General features: G+C 45.1%; 1 long non-coding RNA gene across 1 annotated transcript in view; it reads left to right on the top strand.

The window, feature by feature from the left end:
* The first annotated feature begins 18,857 nt into the window (after positions 1–18,857).
* Positions 18,858–26,772, top strand: part of LOC142049343 (uncharacterized) — a 29,140-nt gene continuing 21,225 nt past the window's right edge. The window contains exons 1-2 of the long non-coding RNA XR_012657686.1: positions 18,858–18,888; positions 20,959–21,085. This is a non-coding gene — a long non-coding RNA (uncharacterized LOC142049343). The remainder of the gene's footprint in view (positions 18,889–20,958; positions 21,086–26,772) is intronic.

Here is a 26,772-nt window from a genome sequence, read left to right as displayed (position 1 = left end):
TTATCCTTGAGCTGGGCTTGAATTTACACCTTGGATATAGCTGGCAACAAAATCTCAGTAGCAGAATGTGCTGGTTTCAGCTGGGATAGAGTTAATTTTCTTCACTGTAGCTGGTATAGTGCCGATGGCACATTGATGTTTTAGTTGTTGTTAAGTAGTGGCTAAATGTTGCTAAGTTGGTAAGCAGCGCCTATACTAGTTAGGGACCTTTCCAGCTTCCCATGCTCTGCCAGGTGGGCAAGAAGCCGGGAGGAGAGGGGCCACAGCCAAGACAGCGGATCCAAACTGGCCAATGGGATATTCCATATCATATGATGTCATGACCAGTATATTAACTAGGGGAGTTGGCGTAAGGGGGGAGTGGTTGTGACTGAGGGACTGGTGGTGTCGGGTCAGCGGGTGGTGAGGGGCTGCATCACTTCTCTGTTTTTGTTGTTCACCACCACCCCCCCCTCGGGTTTCACATCTCTCTCTCGTTATTTTCCTTTTCATTATATTATTATTGTTTTTGTTGTTATTATTATTGTTTTATTTTAATTATTAAGCTGTTCTTATCTCAACACATGAGTTTTCTCAGTTTTACCCTTCTGATTCTCTCCCCCATCCCGCTGGTGGGGGAGTGAGCGAGCGACTGTGTGGGGCTTAGTTGCAGGCTGGGGCTAAACCACAACACAGACAAAGCTGTGTCTGGCCATATAGTCTCTGTATTTACTTAGCTCATTGGACAGGTTTAAAGTTGGTGCAGGTGTGTCAAACACCGCAGTGTAACCAATGCTGACATGGACTGGAAGAGCTGGATTAGCAAGACAACATTTCCATAAATGCTTTGCTGTAGCTAGAGTTAAATATATTCTAATTCTAAGAAGGTACAGATTAGATCCCAATATTATGTTCTCAAAATTCTTCAAAATATGACAGCAACTTCTTTCAGCTTTCCATTTTAAAATCTGCAGTTTGTACTATGTAGACACACAGGAAACTTCTCCCAAATATTATCAAATACTATGGCTTCTAGACAGTCAATGGGAACATTAATATTTGTATTCATCTCTGCTCTTCGTAATGCTTTCCTTCCTTGGAGATACTTGGGACTGCCTTCTAAACAGTCCAGAAGCCAGACTTACAATGCAGCTACAAAAGATGTACCCACAAAAACAAGTGGTCTTTACTGAGCTCTATGGCAATTAAGTTTTTACCAGTCTGGAGTGAAAAAGACAGCTCTGATTAGATACACAGATACAGATTTATTCTGGAAGTCAAGGAGCCATTATATTTGACATCTTCTAGACATTATGTAGTACGTACTGTACAAACAAGTACTGAGTTCACTAGAGGGGAAGATAATACTGCTAATAGACTTCTGGAAACATTTTACTGAATGCTGTATAAATTAAGGCTTTTAGTCTAAGGCCAAAAAGAGATGCAAATGGAAGAAGATTCAGAAGCAATGAATTTACTACTTACACAATTAGAACTAACCACAGAACAAGAGCAGACCTGCTAAGGTAACACAAAATAAAAAACTAAGGCTAAAGGTTTGACCAAGTATGTCTAGAAATAGTTTGATAAATTAAATACATGCACTTGCCATATTTGTATAGAAGGAACCTTACATTAGAGATTATGATAACAAAAGGTGGTATCTGCCCATTTGATGTTCACGCTTAGCTTCTGAGCTGGTTTTGGCTGAGAAGGGGTTAATTCTCCTCACTGTGGGGGTGGGCTACCTTTCCAGCTTCCCGTGCTCTGCCATGTGGCGGGAGGCTGGGAGGGGGAGGGCCACGGTGGGGGCGGCTGACCCCGACTGGCCAATGGCACGTTCATTCCACACCATGTGACACCATGACCAGTATATTAAGGGGGGGCAGTTTACGGCTCGAAAGAGGTGTGGTGTTGGGTCGGTGGGTGGCTGCATTGCGTGCGGTTTGTTTTGGCAGTTCATTCCCTTCCCCCCCCCCCCCCCCCCCGGGTTTCATGCCTCTCGTTCTCCTTTCCACTGTGTTTTTGTTGTTGTTTTTTCTTTTTTTAATTGTAATTATTAAACTGTTCTTATCCCAACCCACGAGCGTTACCCTTCTGATTCTCTCCCCCATCTACTGGTGGGGGAGTGAGCGAGCGAGCGACTGTGTGGGGCTGAGTTGCTGGCTAAACCATGACAGCTTCCCACCTGGAGGTGCAATAGACCCTTTTTATCAATTTCATATTTAAAGCCCACCTAGTAGGAACTTGCCTTTTTTTTTCCTTCCTTTTTCTTTTATTGTAACACATTCAGGAATTTTAATATTAAGACCATGCTTTCTGTTTATTTTAAGCAGTTGTATTGCTTAGGTATTTATTTCCTGCAATATTTGCATTGTGTCAGTTAGAATCATTCACAGAAATCAGTAATTTCAGTAAAGGCCTTACTAAACCAGTTCCTTGGAATACTTTATTTTTCTGAAATTGGCCCCTTGAAGTTTTCTGTTCCCAACTCATGTCCAAGGGTCTATAACTTCTGCTTCCCATTTCCACTGCCTGCTCTGTCATGCGGTACACTAGCTTGTGGTGTGGTCACAGCTGCCCATCATCTGCCTGGAGATTGGGGTGACTGTGCTACTAACCAAAAGAGTTAGAGGGAGATCTGGGCCGTAATTTGACTATTCACAAACTTGCAGTGAGACTTTAACCAAGTCTTGTGGAGCGAGATAAGGACAGGGAAGGATCACTCACCTATTACCATCACAGGCAAAACAGACTCAACTTGGGGAAAGTAATTTAATTTATTAACAATCAAATCAGAGTAGGGTAATGAGAAATAAAACCAAATCTTAAAACACCTTCCCCCCACCCCTCCCTTTTACCTGGGCTCAACTTCACTCCTGATTTCTCTACCTCCTACCCCCGAGTGGTGCAGGGAAACAGGGAATGGGGATTTTGGTCAGTTCATCACACGTTGTCTCTGCCACTCCTTCCTCCTCACACTCTTCCCCTGCTCCAACACAGGGTTCCTCCCACAGGAGACAGTCCTCCACTAACTTCTCCAACATGGGTCCTTCCCATGGGCTACAGTTCTTAACAAACTGCTCCAGCATGCATCCCTTCCACAGGGTGCAGTCCTTCAGGAACAGACTGCTCAGCCTCCTTTGGGCACGTTCACCTGTTCCAGCATGGGGTCCTCCATGAATTGCAGGTGGATATCTGCTACACCCATTAACCTACAGGGGCTGCAGGGGGACAACCTGCATCACCATGGTTTTCACCACAGGCTGCAGGGGAATCTCTGCTCCAGCACCTGGAGCACCTCCTCCCCCTCCTTCTTCACAGACCTTGGTGTCTGCAGAGTTGTTTCTCTTGCATATTCTCACTCCTCTCTCCCAGCTGCTGTTCTGCAGCAGCTTTTTTCCCCCCTTCTTAAATATGTTATTACAGAGGTGTGTTGCGTTAATGGTAGGAGTCTGAGGAGTGGCTAGGGAGAGACCCTACTGTTGAGTCACGAGGTTCAGACAGGACCCCCCTTGCTTTCTAAACTCCTTCTCTGAGAGGAGTCTAGGTGCAACTAAGTTCAGTCTTAGTCTCAGACTTGGTCAACAGTTTATTTTCTAAGGGTTGTAGAAGTAACCACTCATCAGAGTATTTGTTGTTAGTAACTAATTTGGCAGATGCCCAGGCCAGTCACGTTCAATGAGAACAATCACAGCTAGCTTAACGAATAGTGCAATTTATTAAAGCAACAGATACACAGGTTCTTTGGGTTACCGGTGATAAGATTGCTGGTTACAAGACACACAAATACTAAGAAGATGAGTAACACTGCTAGGCTACAAATGCATTAAGCAAATATGAAGCATTGGAGATTTAAAGTGAAGCTATAGAGAGGTTTTTAAGTTTTCTCAGGGAAACAGTTGGTATAACCAGATGTTTTAATCTTACCCAAAGGTGTCCCAGTGTGGGGGGAAAGAGAGGCTCAGCCTGTCGACAGGTCCCAGAAGTCAGGGTGGTATGCGATGGTATCTTCCCCAACACCCTCTTTCTTTTCACACATTTTATACTATTTTTGATCTTTCAGGTGGAGCTTGAGTGACTCTAGTCACATATACCTTTATTATGATTGGTGTAAAATTTCCTCGCTTTACTTTTTAAGGTGTAGACTAGAAAAATTCAAAGCGCATGTCCAGTGAGGGGCGGTCGCACCTTAGAGGTGGATAGCTTTTGGGATGGAGGTGTGTTTTGGTATTATAATGTTATAATGAGCAAAGTTCACCAAAAGGATAGCATTTTGTCAAAAGTATGATGGACTGTTGGCCCAGGGCAGCAAATATGCAGGGTACCAGCTCCATGGTACCTCAAGTTCCCATTTATCACAGAGCTCTGCCGTGATGCCTCCACACCACTCCACCCTCTGGACAACTTCTCTTAGAGTCAGTACGCCAAGTTCTCCTGGCATTGCTGACATCTAAGGTTACTAGGGAACTTTGGTGGAATAGATTCCTCACATAGCAGCTGCACTTCACCCTGAAAGCTTCTTCAATGCTTTACCTTTTCTAAAAACATAAGTTTAATTTCTAAGTCACCTCCAGTGATTATTCCACAAGGCGCTACCACCGATGCTGATTGGCTCAGCTTTGGCTGGCAGCCAGTCTGCCTTGGAGACAGCTGGCATTGGCTCTATTGAACATAGGGGAAGCTTCTAGCAGTTTTTCACAGAAGCCACCCCTGTAGCCCCCCTACTACCAAAACCTTGCCATGCAAACACAATATATCTAAATGTATTCGTGACCACATGTCGTGGTTTAGACGGCAGCTCAGCCCCACACAGTCGCCCGCTCCCTCCCCCACCGGTAGATGGGGGAGAGAATCAGAAGGGTAACGCTCGTGGGTTGAGATAAGAACAGTTTAATAATTAAAATTAAAAGAAACAACAACAGAAATGCAATGCAATGGAGAACAACGAGAGGCGCAAAGCCCCGGGGGAGGGGGGAAGGGAGGGGAGAGGGGGAACGAACCGCTGAAACAAACTGCACGCGATGCAGCCACTCACTGCCTGCCAACCCAACGCCGCGCTGCTCCCAAGCCACAAACTGCCCCCCCTTAATACACTGGTCATGGTGTCACATGGTATGGAATGAACGTGCCATTGGCCAGTTGGGGTCAGCCGCCCCCACCATGGCCCTGCCCCTCCCAGCCCCCCCCCCCCCCCCGCCACCGGCAGAGCACGGGAAGCTGGAAAGGTAGCCCACCCCCACAGTGAGGAGAATTAACCCCTTCTCAGTCAAAACCAGCACAATCTCCACCCCTTATTGCATACCATTTACACCATGCCCAGGTCCCATACCATCCAATACAACTGTACCAACCACCACCCCTCCCCTTCCCATCCCTTAACATAATACACAGACATCATTCCCTTAGTTCATGGACCTTCCCTGTAAAATGCCCATTAAAATGTCCAGTGAGTTCACCCAGTCCATGACTCTGGGCTCCATCTGTCATATCAGTCTTTCAGGGAGGGAGAGGTGGTATGTGTGGCATTGGGCTGCTGCATACCGAGTCATTCATCCTTCCATCACTGCTACACGGCTTGTTTCATAGTTTGTCTTCCATGGGTTGGGAGGCTCGTACTGTGATATCATTGATACAACACAGAGGTGACACACAATATTATGTAGCAGTTCACATTGTGCCATTCAGTTCATGGACTGTTTTTGCCCAAAATCAAATCCCCTTGAGGCACACATCGGCTTTCTCCACCCTCCCGCATCACCCACCAAGTGCACCCATGTCCTCGAGCAAACACAATCCCACGAATGGGCTTGCCTTTGCCGGAGGCAGGAAGAACCCAGACTGTTTTGCCCAGCATACTTTTTGTGTGCAGTACAGGGACTCTATCCCCTTCCACAGTATGTAGGATTTCTGACTGGGCAGGGCCAGCTCGACTGGCAGATCCCCTCGTGTTGACTAACCAGGTGGCTTTTGCTAAATGTGTATCCCAGTGCTTGAAAGTTCCACCCCCCCATTGCTCTCAGTGTAGTTTTTAACAGTCCATTGTACCGTTCAATTTTCCCAGAGGCTGGTGTGTGATAGGGGATGTGATATACCCACTCAATGCCATGCTCCTTGGCCCAGCTGTCTATGAGGCTATTTCAGAAATGAGTCCCATTGTCTGACTCAATTCTCTCTGGGCTGCCATGTCGCCACAGGACTTGTTTTTTGAGACCCAGGATAGTGTTCCGGGCAGAGGCATGGGGGACAGGATATGTTTCCAGCCAGCCAGTTGTTGTTTCTACCATTGTAAGCACATGGCGCTTGCCTTGACAGGTTTGTGGGAGTGTGATATAGTCAATTTGCCAGGCCTCCCCATATTTATATTTCAGCCATCGTCCCCCATACCACAGAGGTTTTACCCACTTCGCTTGCTTGATTGCAGCGCAATGTTATGTGCAATAATATCCATGGTCAAGTCCACCCCTCGATCACGAGCCCACCTGTATGTTGCATCTCTCCCTTGATGGCCTGAGGTGTCATGGGCCCATCGAGCTAGAAATACTTTACCCTTATGTTGCCAGTCCAGAGCCACCTCAGCCACTTCAATCTTGGCAGCCTGATCTACCTGCTGGTTGTTCCGATGTTCTTCAGTGGCCCGACTCTTGGGGACGTGAGCATCCACATGACATACCTTTACAACCAGGTTTTCTACCCTGGTAGCAATATCTTGCCACAATGTGATGGCCCAAATGGGTTTGCCTCTGCGCTGCCAGTTGCTTTGCTTCCACTGCTGTAACCAGCCCCACAGGGCATTTGCCACCATCCAGGAATCAGTATAGAGATAGAGCACTGGCCACTTTTCCTGTTCAGCAATGTCTAAGGCCAGCTGGATGGCCTTTACCTCTGCAAACTGGCTCAATTCACCTTCCCCTTCAGCAGTTTCTGCGACTTGTCGTGTAGGACTCTATACAGCAGTCTTCCATCTCTGGTGCTTTCCCACAAGGCGACAGGACCCATCAGTGAACAGGGCATAGTGCTTTTCATCTTCTGGCAGTTTGTTTTACAGTGGGGCTTCTTCAGCATGTGTCACCTCGTCCTCTGGTGATAATCCAAAATCTTTGCCTTCTGGCCAGTCCATAATCACTTCCAAGATTCCTGGGCGACTGGGGTTTCCTATTCGAGCCCAATGGGTGATCAGTGCAACCCATTTACTCTACGTAGCATCAGTTGCATGGTGTGTGGAGGGGACGTTCCCTCTGACCATCCAGCCCAGCACTGGCAGTCGGGGTGCCAGGAGTAGCTGTGCTTCAGTACCAACCACTTCTGAAGCAGCTCGAACCCCTTCATATACTGCCAATATCTCTTTTTCAGTTGGAGTATAGCGGGCTTCGGACCCTCTGTATCCCCAGCTCCAAAACCCTAGGGGTTGACCCCGGGTCTCCCCAGGTGCTTTCTGCCAGAGTCTCCAGGTAGGGCCATTCTCCCCGGCTGCAGTGTAGGGAACATATTCTTCCAACTTGCCCTGCCCGGACTGGCCCAAGAGCTACTGCATGAACTATTTCTCGTTTAATCTGTTCAAAGGCTTGTCGTTGCTCAGGGCCCTATTTGAAATCATTCTTTTTCCGGGTCACTTGATAGAGAGGGCTTACGATCAGACTGTAATTTGGAATATGCATTCTCCAAAAACCCACAACACCCAAGAAAGCTTCTGTTTCCTTTTTGCTGGTTGGTGGAGACATGGCTGCTATTTTGTTGATCACATCCATTGGAATCTGACGATGACCATCTTGCCATTTGATTCCTAAGAACTGGATCTCTTGTGCGGGTCCCTTGATCTTACTTTGTTTTATGGCAAAACCAGCTTTCAGAAGGATTTGGACTATTTTCTTCCCTTTCTCAAAAACTTCTTCCGCTGCGTTGCCCCACACAATGATGTCATCAATGTATTGAAGGTGTTCTGGAGCTTCTCCCTGGTCCAGTACAGTCTGAATCAGTCCATGGCAAATGGTAGGACTGTGTTTCCACCCCTGGGGCAGTCGATTCCAGGTGTACTGGACGCCCCTCCATGTGAAAGCAAACTGTGGCCTGCACTCTGCTGACAGAGGGATTGAGAAGAATGCATTAGCAATATCAATTGTGGCATACCACTTGGCTGCCTTTGAATCCAGTTCATATTGAAGTTCTAGTATTTCTGGCACAGCAGCACTCAACGGTGGAGTGACTTCATTCCGGCCACAATAGACTACTGATAGTCTCCACTCTCCATTAGACTTCCGCACTGGCCATATGGGACTGTTGAAGGGTGAGTGGGTCTTACTGATGACTCCTTGGCTCCTCAGTTGGTGAATGAGCTCATGGATGGGGATCAGAGAGTCTCTGTTGGTGCGATATTGCCACCGGTGCACTGTTGTGGTGGCGATTGGCACCTGTTCATTGACCTTCAGCAACCCCACAACAGAAGGGTCATTTGAGAGGCCAGGTAATGTAGACAACTGTTTAATTTCCTCCATCTCCAAGGCAGCTACACCAAAAGCCCACTTGTACCCTTTTGGGTCCTTGAAACACCCTCTCCTCAGGCAGTCTATGCCAAGGATGCACGGAGCCTCTGGGCCAGTCACAATGGGGTGCTTCTGCCACTCATTCCTAGTTAGGCTCACTTCAGCCTCCAATACAGTTAGCTTTTAGGATGCCCCTGTCACTCCAGTAATACTGATGGGTTCTGCCCCTATATAGTTTGATGGCATTAAGGTGCACTGTGTGCCGGTGTCCACTAAAGCTTTATACTCCTGTGGGTCGGACATGCCAGGCCATCGGATCCACACAGTCCAGTAAGCCCGGTTATCCCTTTCCTCCACCTGGCTGGAGGCAGGGCCCCTCTAGTCTTGATCATGGCAGTCACAACTCACTTCCTGTAAATGTGAATCAGGAGTCCCTCTATTACGCTTAGAAATAAAATCAGGGCTTCTACTCCTCTGTCTGGGGACTTGCTCGCTGGAAACTGGAGCAGCAGCTTTCCTGGAAGAGCCTCCCTGAGTGACTGTTCTTCCTTGCAGTTCACGCACTCGTGCCTGTAGGGTCGACGTAGGTTTGCCATCCCACCTCATCATGTCCTCTCCGTGGTCACGCAGGTAGAACCATAGGGTGGCCCGTGGTGTGTATCCCCTCCTTTGAGCCAAAGGACGCTTATTCCTAACAGTTGAGACACTACTCTGTAGAGGTGGGGAGAAGGACATATGTTCTTTGAGTTGCTGGACCTCTTGGGATAGTTTCTCCACAGCAGAGACGAACAAGGAAGAGAGATTTGTTTTGTAATCCCAGAGTCTGTCAATCACCTCAGCCACCGTTGGTGTCTCGTCATCTTTCCAGGACATTACTGCCAATGAGTTTGCATGCGAAGATGATGCGCTCCGTACAAACTTCCGCCACATGGGTCGTTTGCACTCGGCTTCATCTGGATCTTTGGATGACTGTTGATTGTCCAGGACACGATAAATCACCTCAAACACAGATATTTCCCTCAGATACTGGATGCCTTTCTCCATAGTTGTCCATTTTCCTGGGCGATATGTAACATCTTCTTTAAAGGGATACCTTTCCTTCACTCTGGACAGGAGTTGCCTCCAGAGGCTGAGGGCTTGTGGGTTTTTCCCAATTGCTTTGTGAACGCCCCCTTCCCCAGAAAGGGATCCCAGTTGTTTGGCTTCTTTTCCCTCTAGTTCCAGGCTACTGACCCCATTATCCCAGCATCGGAGCAGCCAGGTGACAATGTGCTCACCTGAATGACGGCTATAATCTTTTCGCATATCTCGCAACTCGCTCAAGGACAGGAATCGGGTGGTCTCTATTTCATTTATGACTTCTTCCTCCTCTCCCCGTGACGGCCCTGCTTTGTCATGATCCCCTTCTAGACGAGTTGACATCCGCTTCCAGTAGTTCATCTTGTGTATGGGGGCAACTGATACTGGTACGGGTTTATTTTCTGAGCCAGCTCCAGTACTTGTCATGGGCGTTTGTGTGGCTGCAGTGCCTGTCATCAGGGCCGGAGTGACTACACTGCCAGTCACTTTGCCTTTCAATCCAGAGACATTCTATTCCCTTTGGGAGCCCTGAATACTGTTGAGCAGGGCTCGGTATGCATGGGCCAGGCCCCAGGACATTGCAGTTATCTGTGTCTCCCTGGAGTTCCCAGCGTAACAATATACTTTCTCCAAATATTCTACTAGTTTTTCAGGATTCTGCACTTGTTCAGGGGTGAAACTCCAAAACACTGGGGGTGCCCACTGCCCTAGGTATTTGCCCATGCTATCCCACATGCCCTGCCACTCGTCACTATCAAGCCTTGGGGCAGATCTCTGGGTGATATTTTAAAGTTGCTTAGTCAAAACCAAAACAACATGCCCAAAAACTAACAATAAGTATATTTTAACTACCCAAGGATGTTCAAGATACAAAAAGGTGGTTGTAATAGAGGCAGAGACATCATAGAAGAAAGTTGCAAAGGTACTATTCTGTATTTCCTCCATGTAAAATCTCTCTGAGGAGGAGGTATAATTGCTAATTGCCTCAACAAGTTGGCATCCAAAGTACAGTAATGGTTTCAGCAAAAACCCCAAATACCAGATAAAGCTGAAAACAAGTGTTTGTATAACAAATCTTGTGGGCAAAATGTTGCTAATCACAGCAGAACACAGCAGACTAAACAAACAAACACCAATCTTTAACACCAACCGCAAAAAGGACAATATGGTGCTATGACCAGCAGCTGTTATTATCTCCAACCCTTGAGCCCCACATTGGGTGCCAAAAATACTTTCGTGGATTAGCCGGTAGCTCAGCCCCACACAGTCGCTCGCTCCCTCCCCCACCGGTAGATGGGGGAAGAGAATCAGAAGGGTAACGCTCGTGGGTTGGGATAAAAACAGTTTAATAATTAAAATTAAAAGAAACAACAGTAGAAACGCAATGCAATGGAGAACCACGAGAGGCGCAAAGCCCCAGGGGAGGGGCGAGGGGGAACGAACCGCCGAAACAAACCGCACGCGATGCAGCCGCTCACCAACCCGACACCACACCGCTCCCGAGCCGCACCCTCCCCCCCCCCTTAATATACTGGTCATGGTGTCACATGGTATGGAATGAACCTGCCATTGGCCAGTCGGGGTCAGCCGCCCCCACCATGGCCCTGCCCCTCCCAGCCCCCCCCCCCGCCACGCGGCAGAGCGCGGGAAGCTGGAAAGGTAGCCGACCCCCACAGTGAGGAGAATTAACCCCTTCTCAGCCAAAACCAGCACACCACACAGGACTACCCACGTTTGTGGAGCACAGCCTGAAAACTCCATGGCTACAGCAAGGATTATTTTCTAATATAAATGAAACAATATTGTAGGACTCCCTCCATGGCCATTAAGCTTTCCTCTGGTCAGTTAGTTTTGGCTTTGTACAAAGGGCAGCAAAGCTGGTGAAAGGGCTGGAAGGCATGTCCTATGAGGAGTGGCTGAGGACTCTGGCCTTGTCTAGCTTGGAGAAAAGGAGGCTGAGGGGTGACCTCATTGCTCTCTACAGCTTCCTGAGGAGGGGGAGTGGAGAGGGAGGTGCTGATCTCTTCTCCCTGGCATCCAGTGACAGGATGTGTGGGAATGGTTCAAAGCTGTGTCAGGGGGAGGTTCAAACTTGACATTAGGAAGCATTTCTTTACCAAGAAGGTGGTCAAACACTGGAACAGGCTTCCTAAAGAGGTAGTCGATGCCCCATGCCTGTCAGTGTTTAAGAAGCATTTGGACAGTGCCCTTAATAACATGCTTTAACTTTTGATCAGCCCTGAAGTGATCGGGCAGTTGGACTAGATCATCATTGTAAGTCCCTTCCAACTGAAATCTATCCTATTCTATTAATAGCTTTGAAGGGAGGAGGAGTAGGGAAAATTTTAAGCTTGCTTTGTGCATCTTGATGCCATATGAGGGAAAGGCATTGCTCTATATGAGACTATATTCCAGAAAAAAAGATCATACCTATTTATAGGAAGAAATAATGAAAACAAATATCAACTCTAGCTGGCAATCTATTATCTCCTCTGTTATTCCAAGAGTTATTTAACTTCCAGGATTTGTGAAAATACAGCTCCAACATCAAAATATAGTTTTGAACTATCAAGCTCCAAGGGGTGTTGCAGCAAATAAAGGATATACAGTAGCAACATCTTTGCTCAACTGAGTTCAAGCTATAGACTGGCATTCTGCCCTTAGAGATACAATGAAGATAAGAACTTAATTAATTTTTCAGCATATAAGATTACTGACCTTGACTTTTTACCAAACTTTCAGACTTTTTTTTTATTTCTAGAGTCTACATAAACTGCATCTAAAATACTGTAATTCTTGCCTCCTCTCCAAGAAAAGCCTTTACTAGGCACAGAAGGTTGTTCCAAAGTTCAGGAGCTGCTCCCTGTGTATCACCTATTCAGCAGAGAGAGCTCTGACTGCTCGGTTCAGCTCTGCAAGGATGGGAAGGCAGTCACATACAGTTGTGCCAACAAGTCTTTGTAGAGCACATTTTTCCATGCATATTTTTTTATCCCAATGAATAAGTAATTCAAGGTTTCAGGGGAGTCTGAGACACGCTGTTTATTATTAATGTGCTCTAGCCACCCCTTTCTAGACCTGAACTAGAAGTCAGAGATGATATCAGTGTTGTGGCAAAGCAAGAGACCATACTCAAAGTAAAGAAGGCAGGTGCAGTTGGGGAAGGAAATTTAACCTTGTGCACCAGGTCAGAGTAAAAACCTGTGTGTCCAGTGGGAAGCAAGGGGATGCATTGATACTGAGCTGTACTGATGGAAAGAGGTTATTTTCACCTGTCTAGGAGCTGGTTTTTTCCCTTTTCACATCCAAGCACTTGCTGGGAAAATACAAACAATTAATACATAGAGAAGAGAGTTGGTTTGGAATATTTGCAAATTCAGCTCTTGCAAAGCTTTCTCCCCTTTGTATCTTTGTTGTGCCATTTTTGTCTGCCCTGCTTCTTCTGTTTTCTGTGTCCACAGGGTCAGGTAGAGATACCTGAGCTAACTTTGAGCTGGGAATGCCACTGAAAGCAGCTCAGTGTCAGCAGCCAAGCACACCAGACTGGCTCCCTCATTTTGCTAAGAGAAAAAAGCCTGTCCTTTACCTCCAAATAAGTCTTGATAACATAAAGCTTGAGGGATGTGATCTGTGTCTGCAGGTTCCCCAGATCAGGCTCTGCTTGGTCTCTTACTTCCTCAACCACATCCGCTCTCAGTCTCACATACTCGCACCTTCTTTTTTTGTCTCTTTGGGGATATGCATGACATTAGGGCTAAGAATACTTTTGGCCGAGAGCTTCAAAGCTACCGCAGGAGACAGATGCATCACTCTCACTGAAGTTCATGGGAGCTCTGTGTCTAAATCCTCCATGCTGCTTGGAGAGTTTCTTTGTAGTGGTTGATTTACCAATACCACTGGAGTACTGTGATCCAAATAGCATGTGCGATCAACGATATCAAACTGCTGAGCTGCTGATATTATCCTGGATGCTTCTTTGACTCCTACTTTGGGCTGCCCTGTGTAGCCTGGCATGGCCTGGCTTTCTGTTGTCCTCTGCCCTCCCCATCCCTTGCCTCACATGAGCTGCCCTCCCTGCCTGCCTGCTTGCCAGCTTCTGTTCTGGAGGAAGATCCTCTCTTTGCCCAGCAAAGCCCTAGTGCAAAACTGCTATGCAAGGGGAGAACTGTAGGGTCAGAGTATCCTGGGAACAGAAAAGGTTTTTTGAGGTGATTCCACATCTTTGAGATCAAGGGAAAATATCACACTTCCTTGTGCTGCAGTCCCTGTTGCTGTGTAGAGTCCCTAAATGATCTTGGTCTCATGGGGGAAAAGGGGCATGGACAGACTCCTGCCTTGCTTGCAGGAGACTGTGCAGATGGCCTCACTCCTCCCAGACATTCAGTGATGTTGTGATGCCTTTTTTGGTATGAGTTTGGCATGGTATTGTCCATCACTAGTCCATACATAATTAAACTGCTTTCAGTTTTCTAACTGCTTTACCTGTGCATTAGTCATACAGTCATTATGTCTAAAACAGCTGGAAGATGTGTTTGTTAGCATCACTGATCCTTTATGGTTTTCAAAGACTCCATTTTATTGAGAATAATAAAAGTGGAAATAAAAGCGGAATTAGGATGCAAGTGTCTCTCATCTTGGTTTTATGCATGGATTTAGTGAACACCATGTGCTGCTTTGTATAAAACCCCTTGTACTGTGGTACTAACAAGAGTAACACTAGTAGGACAATTTAAAGGGAACAAATCCTAATTTTACCATTAATAATACAAGTGGTACCTGGTCTGGCATTTCTCTTCTTTCAAGTCATCATCCTGACTTAAGCTTCTTCCAGGTTTATTTTCACACACACAAAAATATCTTCTAAGCTTTCTATGAAGACTGGGGAAAGAAATATCTAAATTTCTGTAAATTTTTTTTCCCAGTGAAATCTGCTGTTTGGAACTAAAGGACAAACCTTTATAATCTGCAGTGCTGGAAACCTGAAAATCAAACCAACTTTGATTTTGCATCTTTCCTCCCGTTTGGACAATGCAACATCTCCTCCTCTCCTGTCCAACAACAACAATAAAAAAGCAAAACAATCCCCGAACAGAGAGTATGACTTTATGAGGAAAAGATTTTCCTTTGAACCTCTTTTCTAAATATATCACTCTCTCCTACCATTGTGATGATTTTATTAATTTTTTTTTTCTGCATTTTCCCTGTTTGTTTTTCACTTAATCCCAAATCTGTTTAGATTGGCAGCTGTTTGAATTGTCTTTGTCGTGGTTTAGCCCCAGTCAGCAACCAAGCACCACACAGCTGCTCACTCGCTCCCCCCCGGTGGGACGGGGGAGAGACTCGGTAGAGTAAAAGTGAGGCAACTCATGGGTTGAGATAAAGACAGTTTAATAGGTAAAGCAAAAGCTGCACGTGGAAGCAAAGCAAAACAAGGAATTCATTCACTACTTCCCATGGGCAGGCAGTTGCTCAGCCGTCTCCAGGAAAGCAGGGCTCCATCATGCATAACAGTTACTTGGGAAGACAAACGCCATCACTCCCAATGTCCCCCTCCCTTCTTCTTCCCCCAGCTTTATATACTGAGCATGATGTCATATGGTATGGAATATCCCATTGGTCAGTTTGGGTCAGCTGTCCTGGCTGTGTCCCCTCCCAGTTTCTTGTGCACCCGGCAGAGCACGGGGAGCTGAAAAAGTTCTTGACCAGTGTAAGCGCTACTTAGCAACAACTGAAACATCTCCACATTATCACCACTGTTTCCAGCAAAACTCTGAAACATAGTCCCATACTAGCTACTATGAAGAAATTTAACTCTATCCCAGCTGAAACCAGGACAGTCTTATATGGTAGAGATGTGGAAAGAGTTCTGTAAGGAAGCAACTGGAAATGCTGCATGGTTGTGGAAGCCTTCTAGGTTTTGTTGAAGATATGCTACTGCCAGCCTCCAGAATGACTCAACCCAAGGGAATCACAGCTATATCAACAAGGCACTTATCTGTGCCTGAGGCCTCAGATGCTGCAGACATTGCCAAATATATTTGCTTTCTAATAGGCTTTTGCTTTTGTATTATATATGCAAAAAAACTGCAACAGAAAATGTCTTGGGTTGATTTAGTTAATGCTGTATTATACATTGATACAAATTGTTATTTGGCTGCAGAAAGGAAAGGTTAGTTGGATGTCCCAGGGATGGGACAAACTGAAGGTGACTTGGGCACGTTGCAGATGGGATAGTAATGTGTGACTATTCTGTAACTTTAAGGCACCAAACTTTTTAGCCTTTGAGTGTCTATAACTACTATCCAATTAAGCTGGTTACTCCTGTTCTGTAGGCATGAAGGGAAGATGCATGTTTAGTGAAGTTTAAAGTATCCTCTGTCATGGAAGTGAAGGTGCGGTGGCTGGAATGAAACCTATTTATTTGTTCTGTAGCTGATTTACTGGAAAGTTGCTATATATGGTTATTGTTCTGGGAAGTGTCACTATTGCGTACTGTCAGAGAGCAGCCCATTTTGATGTTGAAACACCCTAAGAAATTTGATCTACATTTGAAGGTGTCCCTGCTTGGAGCAGAGGGATGGACTAGGTGACCTCCAGAGGTCCCTTCCGGCCCGAATTATTCTATGATTCTGTGGAAGGTTCCCTAATCTATTCAGGGATGTTATCCTGTAAAGTATTCATCTGGCCATGTGTTAATCTTGGACTGCACTGGCCACACAGAGAACATCAGCCTCTCCCATGCTAAATCTAGCAGGTGAAGAGAGAAAAGTTACAGTATGTGTGCAAACCACATGGCCATACCACTTCTTCTAGGTAAATCTAGAACAGTTAAAAATGGTAAAAAGGAATTCCTCTGCTCTGAGAACAAAGCCATCAAGAAATGTGGTGAGCTGGCTTTGCTGGGGAAAGCAGTGTATGGTGGGGCTTCATTATTTTGCATGTGACCAAAGAGCACATGAAAGGTCAACAAGTGATATTCACTCAGCATCTCTCTAACTCTATAAGTGGTAGTGGATTAAAAGCATTCTTTTTTTTCAGCTGCAGCAATAGAGAAAGTGTACACGATGGCAGCTTGAAATAGGAATGGAGCATCCAGCATTTATATTTGGCACATAAAATGACAGAAAAATAATGACTTTGGAGCAAAACCTCTCCTCCCTGAAGCTGAAAAGCTGTAAACTCACAGCTCAAAGTAAAAGCAATGGCTATAAAAATCTTTTGCCCATTGTACGGTATTTACTGATTTATGGTGAGGTACAGGGATCTTCTGTTTAACAGATTTAACACAGCTGCATAACCCTGGAAAATGTCATGTCCTGAACCTTCTTTTTTGCTCATCAGATTTTGCGGAGAGAAAATAAAATGTCCTGCAATAGTAGACAGGAAGGGAGCATCTGCCTAAATTAGGCAGGTTCACAGTCCCATTAATTCCTTTTCTGCTCAGTTGAATGCTTGGTATGTTGTAGCAGACTCTTATCAACAAAATGGGCCAGACTTTGAAGACCACTCTCCAAGGAAGTAGTTAAATATGACACTCAAAGGGAAGCTTAAAAAAACTAATGGGAATTGTCTGTTTGTTTTCTGTAAACTGTTAATCTACATAATCTGTTGTTACTAATGGGCAATTAATAAAGACAGTCTAAATTCCCAAGAGAATAATGCATGTGGCATACAATAAAGCTAGTGTAATAGATGTGTAAGTGCAAAACCAAATCAAAAGCTGTTCAGTCTGTGTGACCTTCTATGGAGTAGAAGGGATAGGGAAGGCACAGGTGACAGTAAGAAAAGGAGGAATTCCTTTCACAACTATGGCAATTGTCTTCATTTTTATGACAACATTATAATAATTTTTCTTTGGTTAACAGGGCTTTCAAAACTAAGAGGGTTAGATCTCTTTGGAATTCCCTGTTCCACAGTATGTGTCCACACTAAATATCTTGTGTGTGTGTGTGTTACTGAGGTGGTTACTTCAAATTTAAATTGCCATTTATTCATACTGTAGAATAGGTCACATTCCAAGCTCTGAAAAACTTTATCTAAGACAAGATAAAGGTGGACATGTGATGAAGAGGGGAAACGTTATTCAAGTGATGGAAATGAGACCAAGATGATTTATGTGAGAAAGGAGGTTGGGAGGAGGATTGGAAGGAGATTGATAATCATGGTATGGGTGATATTGTCAAGTGTTGGAAGTGGTGTAAGTGTGTGAAGACAGTGATGGGATGAAGTGAAGGATATTCTTTGGTTCATTTTAATTTTCCCAGTACTTAAAAAATCCCAAAGTTTTCTAATTAAAAGGAAAAAAAAACCCACCACCAGCTTTCAGTGATGATCATGGAGTTGATGCTGAATTTGATTGGGTCCATTATTAGCAGTCTTTACATAATGGTATTTCCTCAGCCCTGGCTTAGGACCAGCAATCTATTGGACTTGGGTTAATGCAAGCTCTCAGAGATCCACTCTTTGGCTCAGTAGTGCAAGGAATTGTTTCCTTTTTGTGCAGTAAGAAAGTAAGTCTTGTGGGACAAGATGGCTTTTTTTCAGACCCTATTAGCAAAGTTCCAGGAAGGGAAAAATTACTCGGTGAAGGGGAAAGTGAGGTGTTCTCATGTGCAAAACAGGCTGGAGATCATCCAGCACAAAGCCAGAAGAGAGAGAAACTGGAGACAGCAGTTACATGAGACACAAAAAAGAGAAGAAAATCAGAATCCCAGGTGAGATCTGGATGTTGTGAGAGGATCTGCGGAAACTCACTAAAACACCCAGGTATATAGTTTCTTTTCAGTGGCCCTGTTTCATTCTCACTCTGCTGGTTTTGTCCAGGTAGTGTTATACAGGTGAGGTAACTGGGTAATGGAGTATGGTTGTGCAAAGCAGAGTATTCAAGAGCTACATACAGATACAGAGAGTTTTGTGATACCATAGCTAATAAATCACATTGAATGCACTGCTTTCTAGCACTCTACTATGCAGGTGTATATGTTATATGCTGGCAGACAGTTGTCATGGTTTTAGCTGGGATAGAGTTAATTTTCTTCACTCTAGCTGGTATAGTGCTGTGCTTTGAAATTAGCATGGAAAAAAAAAACCTGTTGAGATAACACACAGATGTTTAGGCTGTTGCTGGGTAGCGCTTATACTAGTCAAGGACATGTCTAGCTTCCCATGCTCTGCTGGGTGCACAAGAAGCCGGGAGGGGAGGGGGCACAGCTAAGAGAGCGGATTCAAACTGACCAAAGGGATCTTCCATATCATGTAACGTCATGCCCAGTATGTGACCTGGGAGGGGCTGGCCGGGGGAGGAGGAAGCAATTGCGGCTCGGGGACGGGCAGCGTCGGTCGGCGGGTGGTGAGCGGTTGTATCGTTCGTGTTTCCGTGGTTTTTTTTTTTTTCTTTTTTCCCTTTCCCTTCCTTTTCCCTTTTATTATATTAACATTATTGTAATTATTTTCATAATCATTTATCATTATCATTTTATTGTAATCATTAGACTGTGCTTATCTCAACCCACAAGTTCTTTTGCTCATCCGATTCTCTTCCCCATCCCACAGGGGTGGGGGGGGAGTTAGCGAGCGGCTGCGTGGTGTTCAGTTGCCAGCTGAGGCTGAACCATGACAGTCTATTTTTGGCGCCCAACGTGGGGCACGAAGGGTTTGAGATAATAACAGTTGCTGGTCACAGCATTGATTCATCTGCTCTCAGTATTAGTTTGTCCAGTCTTTACCATGCTGATTGTAAAGTACATGTTAAAACTCACTGTTGGTTTTGTCAGTTTGCTGTGCTCTGCAGTGATTAGAGATGTTTTGCCTAGGAGACTTGTTATTAAAACACTGGCCTTGACTGTTATCGGTTATTTAGGTCTTGCATGGAAGCCATTACTGTACTACAGCTACCACCTCATGGAGGCAATTAGCAATTATACCTCCTCCTCTGAGAAGTTTTTTATGGAGGAAATACAGAATGGCACCGTAGCTACCATCTTCTGTAATGTCTCCTCATTCATTACAACAACTTTTCAGTATCTTGAACATCCTTGGGTAGTTAAGATACATCTGTTGATATTGCTTTGGCAGGTGGTATCAGATCTGTCTAAGGTTAGTAAGCAAGTTAAAAATATAATCCAGAGATCTGTCCCAAGGCTCGATAGCTATGCATGGCAGGGTATGTGGGAAAGTATGGGCAAATGCCTAAGATGGTGGGCACCCCCCGTGGTGTGGGACTTCACCCCTGAACAAGTGCAGAATCCTGAAAAAATTAGTAGAACATTTGGAGGAAGTATGTTGTCACCCTGGCAATTTCAGAGAGATACAAATCACTGCAATGTGCTGGGGCCTGGCTTATGCCTATCGAGCCCTATTTAATACTATTCAGTACCCCCAAGGGAAAGAGAAGGGAGCTACTCCAACCCCCGTGAGAAGCACTGCGGCCACTAAAACCCCCACGACAGACACTGCAGCTACTCCAGCCATGCTGAAAATATACTGTACCTAATCTATATGTTTCTATGATTTATCTGTGTGCTTTTCTGTACTGTACAACAGAGGCATTTTTAGAAATTATGGCACTCAAACCCATACATAATAGTACTTCAGTATTTGCTCTCCTGTAGCATCATCATGGGAATCCAGGGGATATAATACTTCCTTTGGAGGATAAATATCTATCTATAGCTGCATCTGCAGCAGAATTTGTAGCCCTTGAAGGGAATGTGTTTTTAAAAAAAAAGTCTGTTCAGACTTACACTGAAATATTTGATTTTACATTATATTTAGGACCAACTGGCTGTCAGCCAAGACAGAGCCTATCGCAAATCTAAAACACTAGGTGGAAAGACCATGTGACTGGGAGTTTTAAAAAAATTTTTTGTCCAAAATACTTCTTTTGTCAGTACATCAACTGATGTGCTATTAAAGTGCATGGAAAATGGTGTTGCTGCAATTTATTCAGAAAATGTCTACCAGGCTTTTTTAGTCACATTAAGGGGCAGTTTTGTTAATGGAATATTTCCTATTTCTACCAAGACAAAATGCATTGTTTTTTACTGTGAAATGTTCTAGAGCTCATCAGTATTTTGCAAGAAGAGCCTGATATGAGAATGAAGGCAAGATGATGGAGTGCTTCCCCAAGCTGTGATGAACCTACAATAGTTACTCCTGAGCAGATTTTCAGTGCAACTCTGGGTGACTTGCTTTGCTGCTTTCTCTCATTGACCTGGGGGTAGAAGTAATTCACAGGTACATCACTGTGCTAGTAATATTACAGACAGCAAGGTCTAGGCACTAAGAACTAAGGAGATAAATATCAGCAATATTTACACACACCCCCCCCCCATGTGTAGTCAGGCAGTCTTAGATGAAATTAGTGGTTTAATTTTCCTGACTAGATGGTGAGAATCTACTGGTTTGGTTTTTTTTACAGGAGATGGTGCCTCTCTGAGCAAGAATTACTATCCCCAAAATGCTCCTGACCTTTTACAGCACCGTCATGGCCTCTTACTTGGGAGCCTGGTACCCAGCTTCCCTGTGTGTTTACTCTGTCTTTCAAGGTACTTTGCCTTTCTGTGCTCCTCTGTGCTGTGCTCATATTAATGTATGCGCACCTTCTTCATTAGAGGGGGAGAGCTTAACTAATCAATGCTTCTGAAGAACTTGGAGGTGGAAAAAGTTACAGAAATGCAAAGTCTTATGATGAATTCAGATCCACGCTACTCATGTAGCAAAGTCAGAAGGGAACAATATGCCTTGATCTGCGCTTGGGCAGATGATGGTTCTTCTCTAGTATATGTATATCAGCTCTTTTCTCACGTACACACAATGTAGAAGCTAGAGATCATAGAATCATAGAATGATATGGGTTGAAGGGACCTTAAAGATCATCTAGTCCCAAACCCCCTGCCATGGGCAGGGATACCTTCCACCAGATCAGGTTGCTCAAAGCCTCATCCAACCTGGCCTTGAACACTTCCAGGGAAGGGGCGTCCACAACCTCTCTGGGCAAACTGTTCCAGTGTCTCACCACCCTCACAGTAAAGAATTTCTTCCTAATATCTAATCTAAATCTACCATCTTTCAGTTTAAAACCATTACCCCTCATCCTATCACTATACTCCCTGAGAAAGAGTCCCTCCCCATCTTTCCTGTAGGCCCCCTTTAAGTAGTGGAAGGCCGCTACAAGGTCTCCCTAGAGCTTTCTCTTCTCTAGGCTAAACAACCCCAACTCTCTCAGCCTGTCCTCACAGGAGAGGTGCTCCAGCCCCCTGATCATCTTCATGGCCCTCCTCTGGACCTGCTTGAGCAGGTCCATGCCTTGCTTATGCTGGGGGCCCCAGAGCAGAACACAGTATTCCAGGTGGGGTCTCACGAGAGCAGAGTAGAGGGGCAGAATCACCTCCCTTGACCTGCTGGCCACACTTTGGATGCAGCCCAGGATGCGATTGGCTTTCTGGGCTGTGAGCACACATTGCTGGCTCATATTCAGTTTTTCATCCACCAATACCCCCAAGTCCTTTTCCACAGGGCTGCTCTCAATCCACTCATCACCCAGCCTGTATCCATGTTTGGGATTGCCCCGACCCAAATGCAGAGTCTTGTACTTGGCCTTGCTGAACTTCATGTGGTTTGCACAGGCCCGGTCATCCACAAACTTGCTGAGGGTGCACTCAGTCCCACTGTCCATGTCACTGACAAAGATGTTAAATAATACTGGTCCCAATATGGACCCCTGTGGGACACCACTCATCACTGGTCTCCACCCAGACATTGAGACGTTGACCGCAACTCTTTGTGTGCAACCATCCAGCCAATTCCTTATCCACCGAGTGATCCACCCATCAAATCCATGTCTCTCCAATTTAGAGACAAGGATGCTGTGTGGGACAGTATCAAATGCTTTGCACAAGTCCAGGTAGATGACATCAGTCGCTTTTCCCTTATCCACCAATGCTGTCACCCCGTGGTAGAAGGGCACCAAATTTATCAGGCATGATTTGCCCTTAGTGAAGTCATGCTGGCTGTCACCAATCACCTCTCTGTTCTCCATGTGCCTTAGCATAATTTCCAGGAGGATCTGCTCCATGATCTTGCCAGGCACAGAGGTGAGACTGACTGGCCTGTAGTTCCCCAGGTCTTCCTTTTTTCCCTTTTTAACAATGGGGGTTATGTTTCCTCTTTTCCAGTCACTGGGAACTTCACCAGTCTGCTATGACTTCTCAAATATGATGGATTATGGGAACATTTTTAGAAGAGTAACTGCAGGAGAATACAGATGTTAGTTTGGGACCAGTAATCCCACTTAATCATCTGGATGCTTTCAGCACCTTTTTTGTTTTACAGAAGTCTTTTCCAGGTGTTAGAGGCCAGGCTCTGGTTTTAAATGCTTGGCAAAGGCAAGGGAGTTCTTGCATCAGCTCTTGGAGATGCTTTATTTTATGACATTTAGGCATAGAGGAAGATTTCCCTGGGAAGATTTAGGCCAAGAAAAAGCACTTCTCTGCTACAGTGTTTAGCCAAGATGATGCTATTCTTCATCACCCTTACAGCACTGGAGTGCCAAACACTATCTGCAGGCATACAGGGCTGGCAGGAGGCACTCCTTACCTTCCTAAACTGCAGGCAAACCTACCTTTCTTTCAGGACCCTATCCTGTGCCTGCAGCCTTCTCTGAGTAGAAGGCAGCAGGTGTTTAATGGTATGGAGGAACAGTATGCAATTGTTTAGGACAAGAAGTTGTAATATCCACTTGCAAGAATGTAATTGGTTTTGAGCTGGAATGGAGCCAGGATGGTTGATTCCAGCTGGTAGGAACAGCTGCAGCTGTGAAGGCAGCCAAAACCCGGCCTGCTGCACAGAGGGAAAGGAGAGAGACACAGATTGCCAGGAACCTTCTGAACCCAGAAGTGTGCAGGGGAGGATCCTGCCCAGATGCCTCATCCTCCCTGCTCCCCTGCATGGCCCTCGGGAAAACCTGCAGAGGAGCTGGCCAGAGACTGCAGCCAGCCCCATCCAGGGACTTCTGGCATTCAGAGGACTCTCCAGAGTTTTGCCTGGACTCCAGATACCCCATGCTGATTTCCTGCTTACATCCACCCTCCTGTTCCCTTTTCTTCAGCTTCTTCAGGCCAGTGTCACTCCACTCTTATCACTTTGCCTACCTCTTTTTACAGCAGCTTTCTCCATTTCATCAGATTAACCTTCTGGCCAATCCCCCTCTCCAATGTCAAGGAACTACTGTTTTTTTTATGTTGTGCTGTCCAAGGGCTTGTGTGCCTCCCACCATTAGGTCTCTGTTTGGACCATAAACTCCTTCTGTGGGGCCAGTCTGCTGTTCTCTTGGTGCAGCATCTAGCACAAAGCCTCATTCTCTGTTGGTTCTTAAAGCGAATGAAGGTTATAAGTAACAACAAACTTTGCACTGTAATAGTGTCTTGGGAATCCGACTGTAGATGGAGCATGCTGGCTTAAACACACACCAAAACCTAACCCTGTGGTTGAAGGATTTTGCTGCCTTTGATACTAAAAGTCCCCAAGGATAATAAGCAACCACATGAATCCAACATACAGATTAAACACAACTGTTTAAACAGCTATTTTTTTGAACTTGAAATCCCTATATTAAAACCTGAACAGAAAAATCATGGGACTGAAACAGGTATCATGCTGCTCTGACACAACAGTGGCTTGATTTTTGGCTGGGCTGTAAAACCACAGATTTTGCACACTCAGAACTTTCCCAGGTTTTCTCCAGTTGCACTTAGATTTTCCAGGGTTGGTTTTGCAAGTAAAGAAGTATTTTTGACTTCTGAAAGTGTTAGAAAGCTTGGCAGGTCTGACAAGCTGTCTAATGCTGTTAGCCATGTGCAAACATGGAAAATAAAAATACTTTTCCCTTAGAAAAAAATCTGTATTGCCTAGGGGCTCCTGGTGCTCAAGACTGCTTCATACCACCTTGCTGTGTGCCAGAGAAGGCTACGGTCACAGGATTGCTTCCCCTTCCCCATAGTGCCAACTCTTTAATTAGCTCATGTAGCTTGTGTAAGGGCAGGTCCTTTACCCTTTGGCTCTCTTGGAATATTATATTGGAGAGCTACGGTTTCCTAGTACTCAGGTTTTTTTAATTCACCATAGTCTTGATGAAAAACACTTTGAGCTTACCCAGCTACTTTAGCCTGGTTTATATTAGAGTTTTGTGAAGAGTGCCAGGAAAAGTATTTACAGCATCCATTGTAGGCAACAGAGTTACAAATGTTTATAAAAGAGGTAGGTGAAGAAATGAAAGAAAGAGCACTTAATCTAATCACAGCAAGCTCATATCTAACAGGATCTTTTGGGTTTTGGCTGACTTGTCATTGCCTCAAAACCCTTGTCAGGATTTTTGCTGCCTTTTGTATCTGCAGTTCAGGGATAGCTTTTGAGGGCCAGTTGTTGCATTAATAGGTGAATAAATTTGGCAGAAAATAAACCCCCTTGCAATCCAGCTGGTCCTCAGATGTCATAAGGGCTGGGGGTGGCTGGGTTTAGATTCTGAGCGATAACCGATTCAGCACTGTTAGTCCGCAAGGGATTCACTAACAGTATGATCACTATTAGTCTAGTTGTGCCCAATAAATCTTCATGGCCAGATTCACTAATAGTGCAGTTTATTGAAGCAACAGAAATACAGGTTCTTATCAGATTGCCGGTGATAAATGCACTGTCTGCAAAGCACGTGCAAGTATAAAGCACTAAAACACAAAATACAAAACAAGTTTGTTCTCTAAATTTCCTGGGGAATCACTTGGTATAACCAAGTGTTCGAGTCTTACCCAATAGGCGTCCCTATGGGGGGGAAGAGAGGTTCAGCCCATCGACTGATCCCAGCAGTCCATGATGGTATCTTCCCTAATGTCCCTCTCGGGACATTTTATACTATTTTATGTTTAGGTGGAGCTTGAGTGACTCTAGTCATACATACCTTCATTACTGATTGGTGTAGATATTTCTCACTTCGATTTAAAGGTATAGCCTAAGAGAAATTCAGAACACATGCTCAGTAAGGGGTGGTTGTACCTTGGAGGCGGGTAACTGTGGGATGGAGGTGTGTGTCTTAGTATTTTAATGAGGTTATAGTAAGCAAAGTTCATCCACAGGGCATGATGTTAGGATGCTGATCAGGGCATGCTTCCATGGTTCCATCTAGTTCCCGGATCTGCAGTGATTCATGGACAAGTTTGGCCATGGAGCCTTTGCTCCACTCCCTCCTCCAATTATCTCTCTTAGAGCTAGTACACTGAGCTCCCCCAGTGTTCCTAACATCTAAGAGTGCAGGTGTTGTTGCTTAGGGAATGATCACTGAACTGATTTTCAGCATGCCAACCGTATTTCACCCTGGAAGTTAACTTTTATGAAATGTGGATATAACTTTATCCTCAATAATTTCAACCTCAATAATTCCATCCCCAGTAATCATTCCACACCACTCCTGTCCTGAGCGAACGGATCAGCTCTGTAGCAGCTTTCTTGATGACTTCCTTTCACTATCACTCTTCCCCTCACCCACAGGCAGAGCCAGCTTTATGCTATGTCCTCCCTGGGTTTGACACTGCTCAGACAGGAGCTATGGCCTTAGTGTTTTCTTTGGTGTCAGAGCTGGCAGCGTGTATGTTTCTGTGGTTCACAGTTTCCACCCACCACGCCATTTCATTTCCTGTCAACCTGTATAGTAATAAATGTACTTGCTCTAAACCCGTAAACAGGATTGGTGATGACGATGTCTAGCTCATGACTGAGACTTGGCACAGAGATAATCAACCACATGGGAGAAACAAAGGTTGTGAGATGCTTAGCCACACCAAATCTAACCCTCAAAAGATGCTGACATTCGCTTTTATTCAGATTAGAAATATATCTTTTGTCTGTCAAACAAGGTCTTTCAGGAATGATAGGCTCCATTTGAAGATAATTAATTTCCAATTAATTTATGTACGGACATCTGAAAGTACAAGGCTGAGTAAGATACAGACAATGCTATAGAAAAGGTTGTGTTGTATGGGGTTGAGAGCTGATATAATTAGAAAGCTTTCCTTTTGTACTTGTGTGTCACCAAGGGATTTTGTGACAATCTTGCACACAGAGGGACAGAACACTTCATGCTCTTGCAGAATGCTCATGCAGGCATGCTGGCAATACTCACTGCAACCTCCTTGGGGTAAGTGTTGTGACCCCAGTCAGCAACTAAACACCACACAGCCCCTCGCTC

Source organism: Phalacrocorax aristotelis, chromosome W (assembly GCF_949628215.1).
Source record: "Phalacrocorax aristotelis chromosome W, bGulAri2.1, whole genome shotgun sequence".
Classification (NCBI taxonomy): Eukaryota; Metazoa; Chordata; class Aves; order Suliformes; family Phalacrocoracidae; genus Phalacrocorax; species Phalacrocorax aristotelis.
The sequence above is the reverse complement of the archived record's forward strand: the minus strand, read 5'-3'. Positions and strand labels throughout refer to the sequence as shown.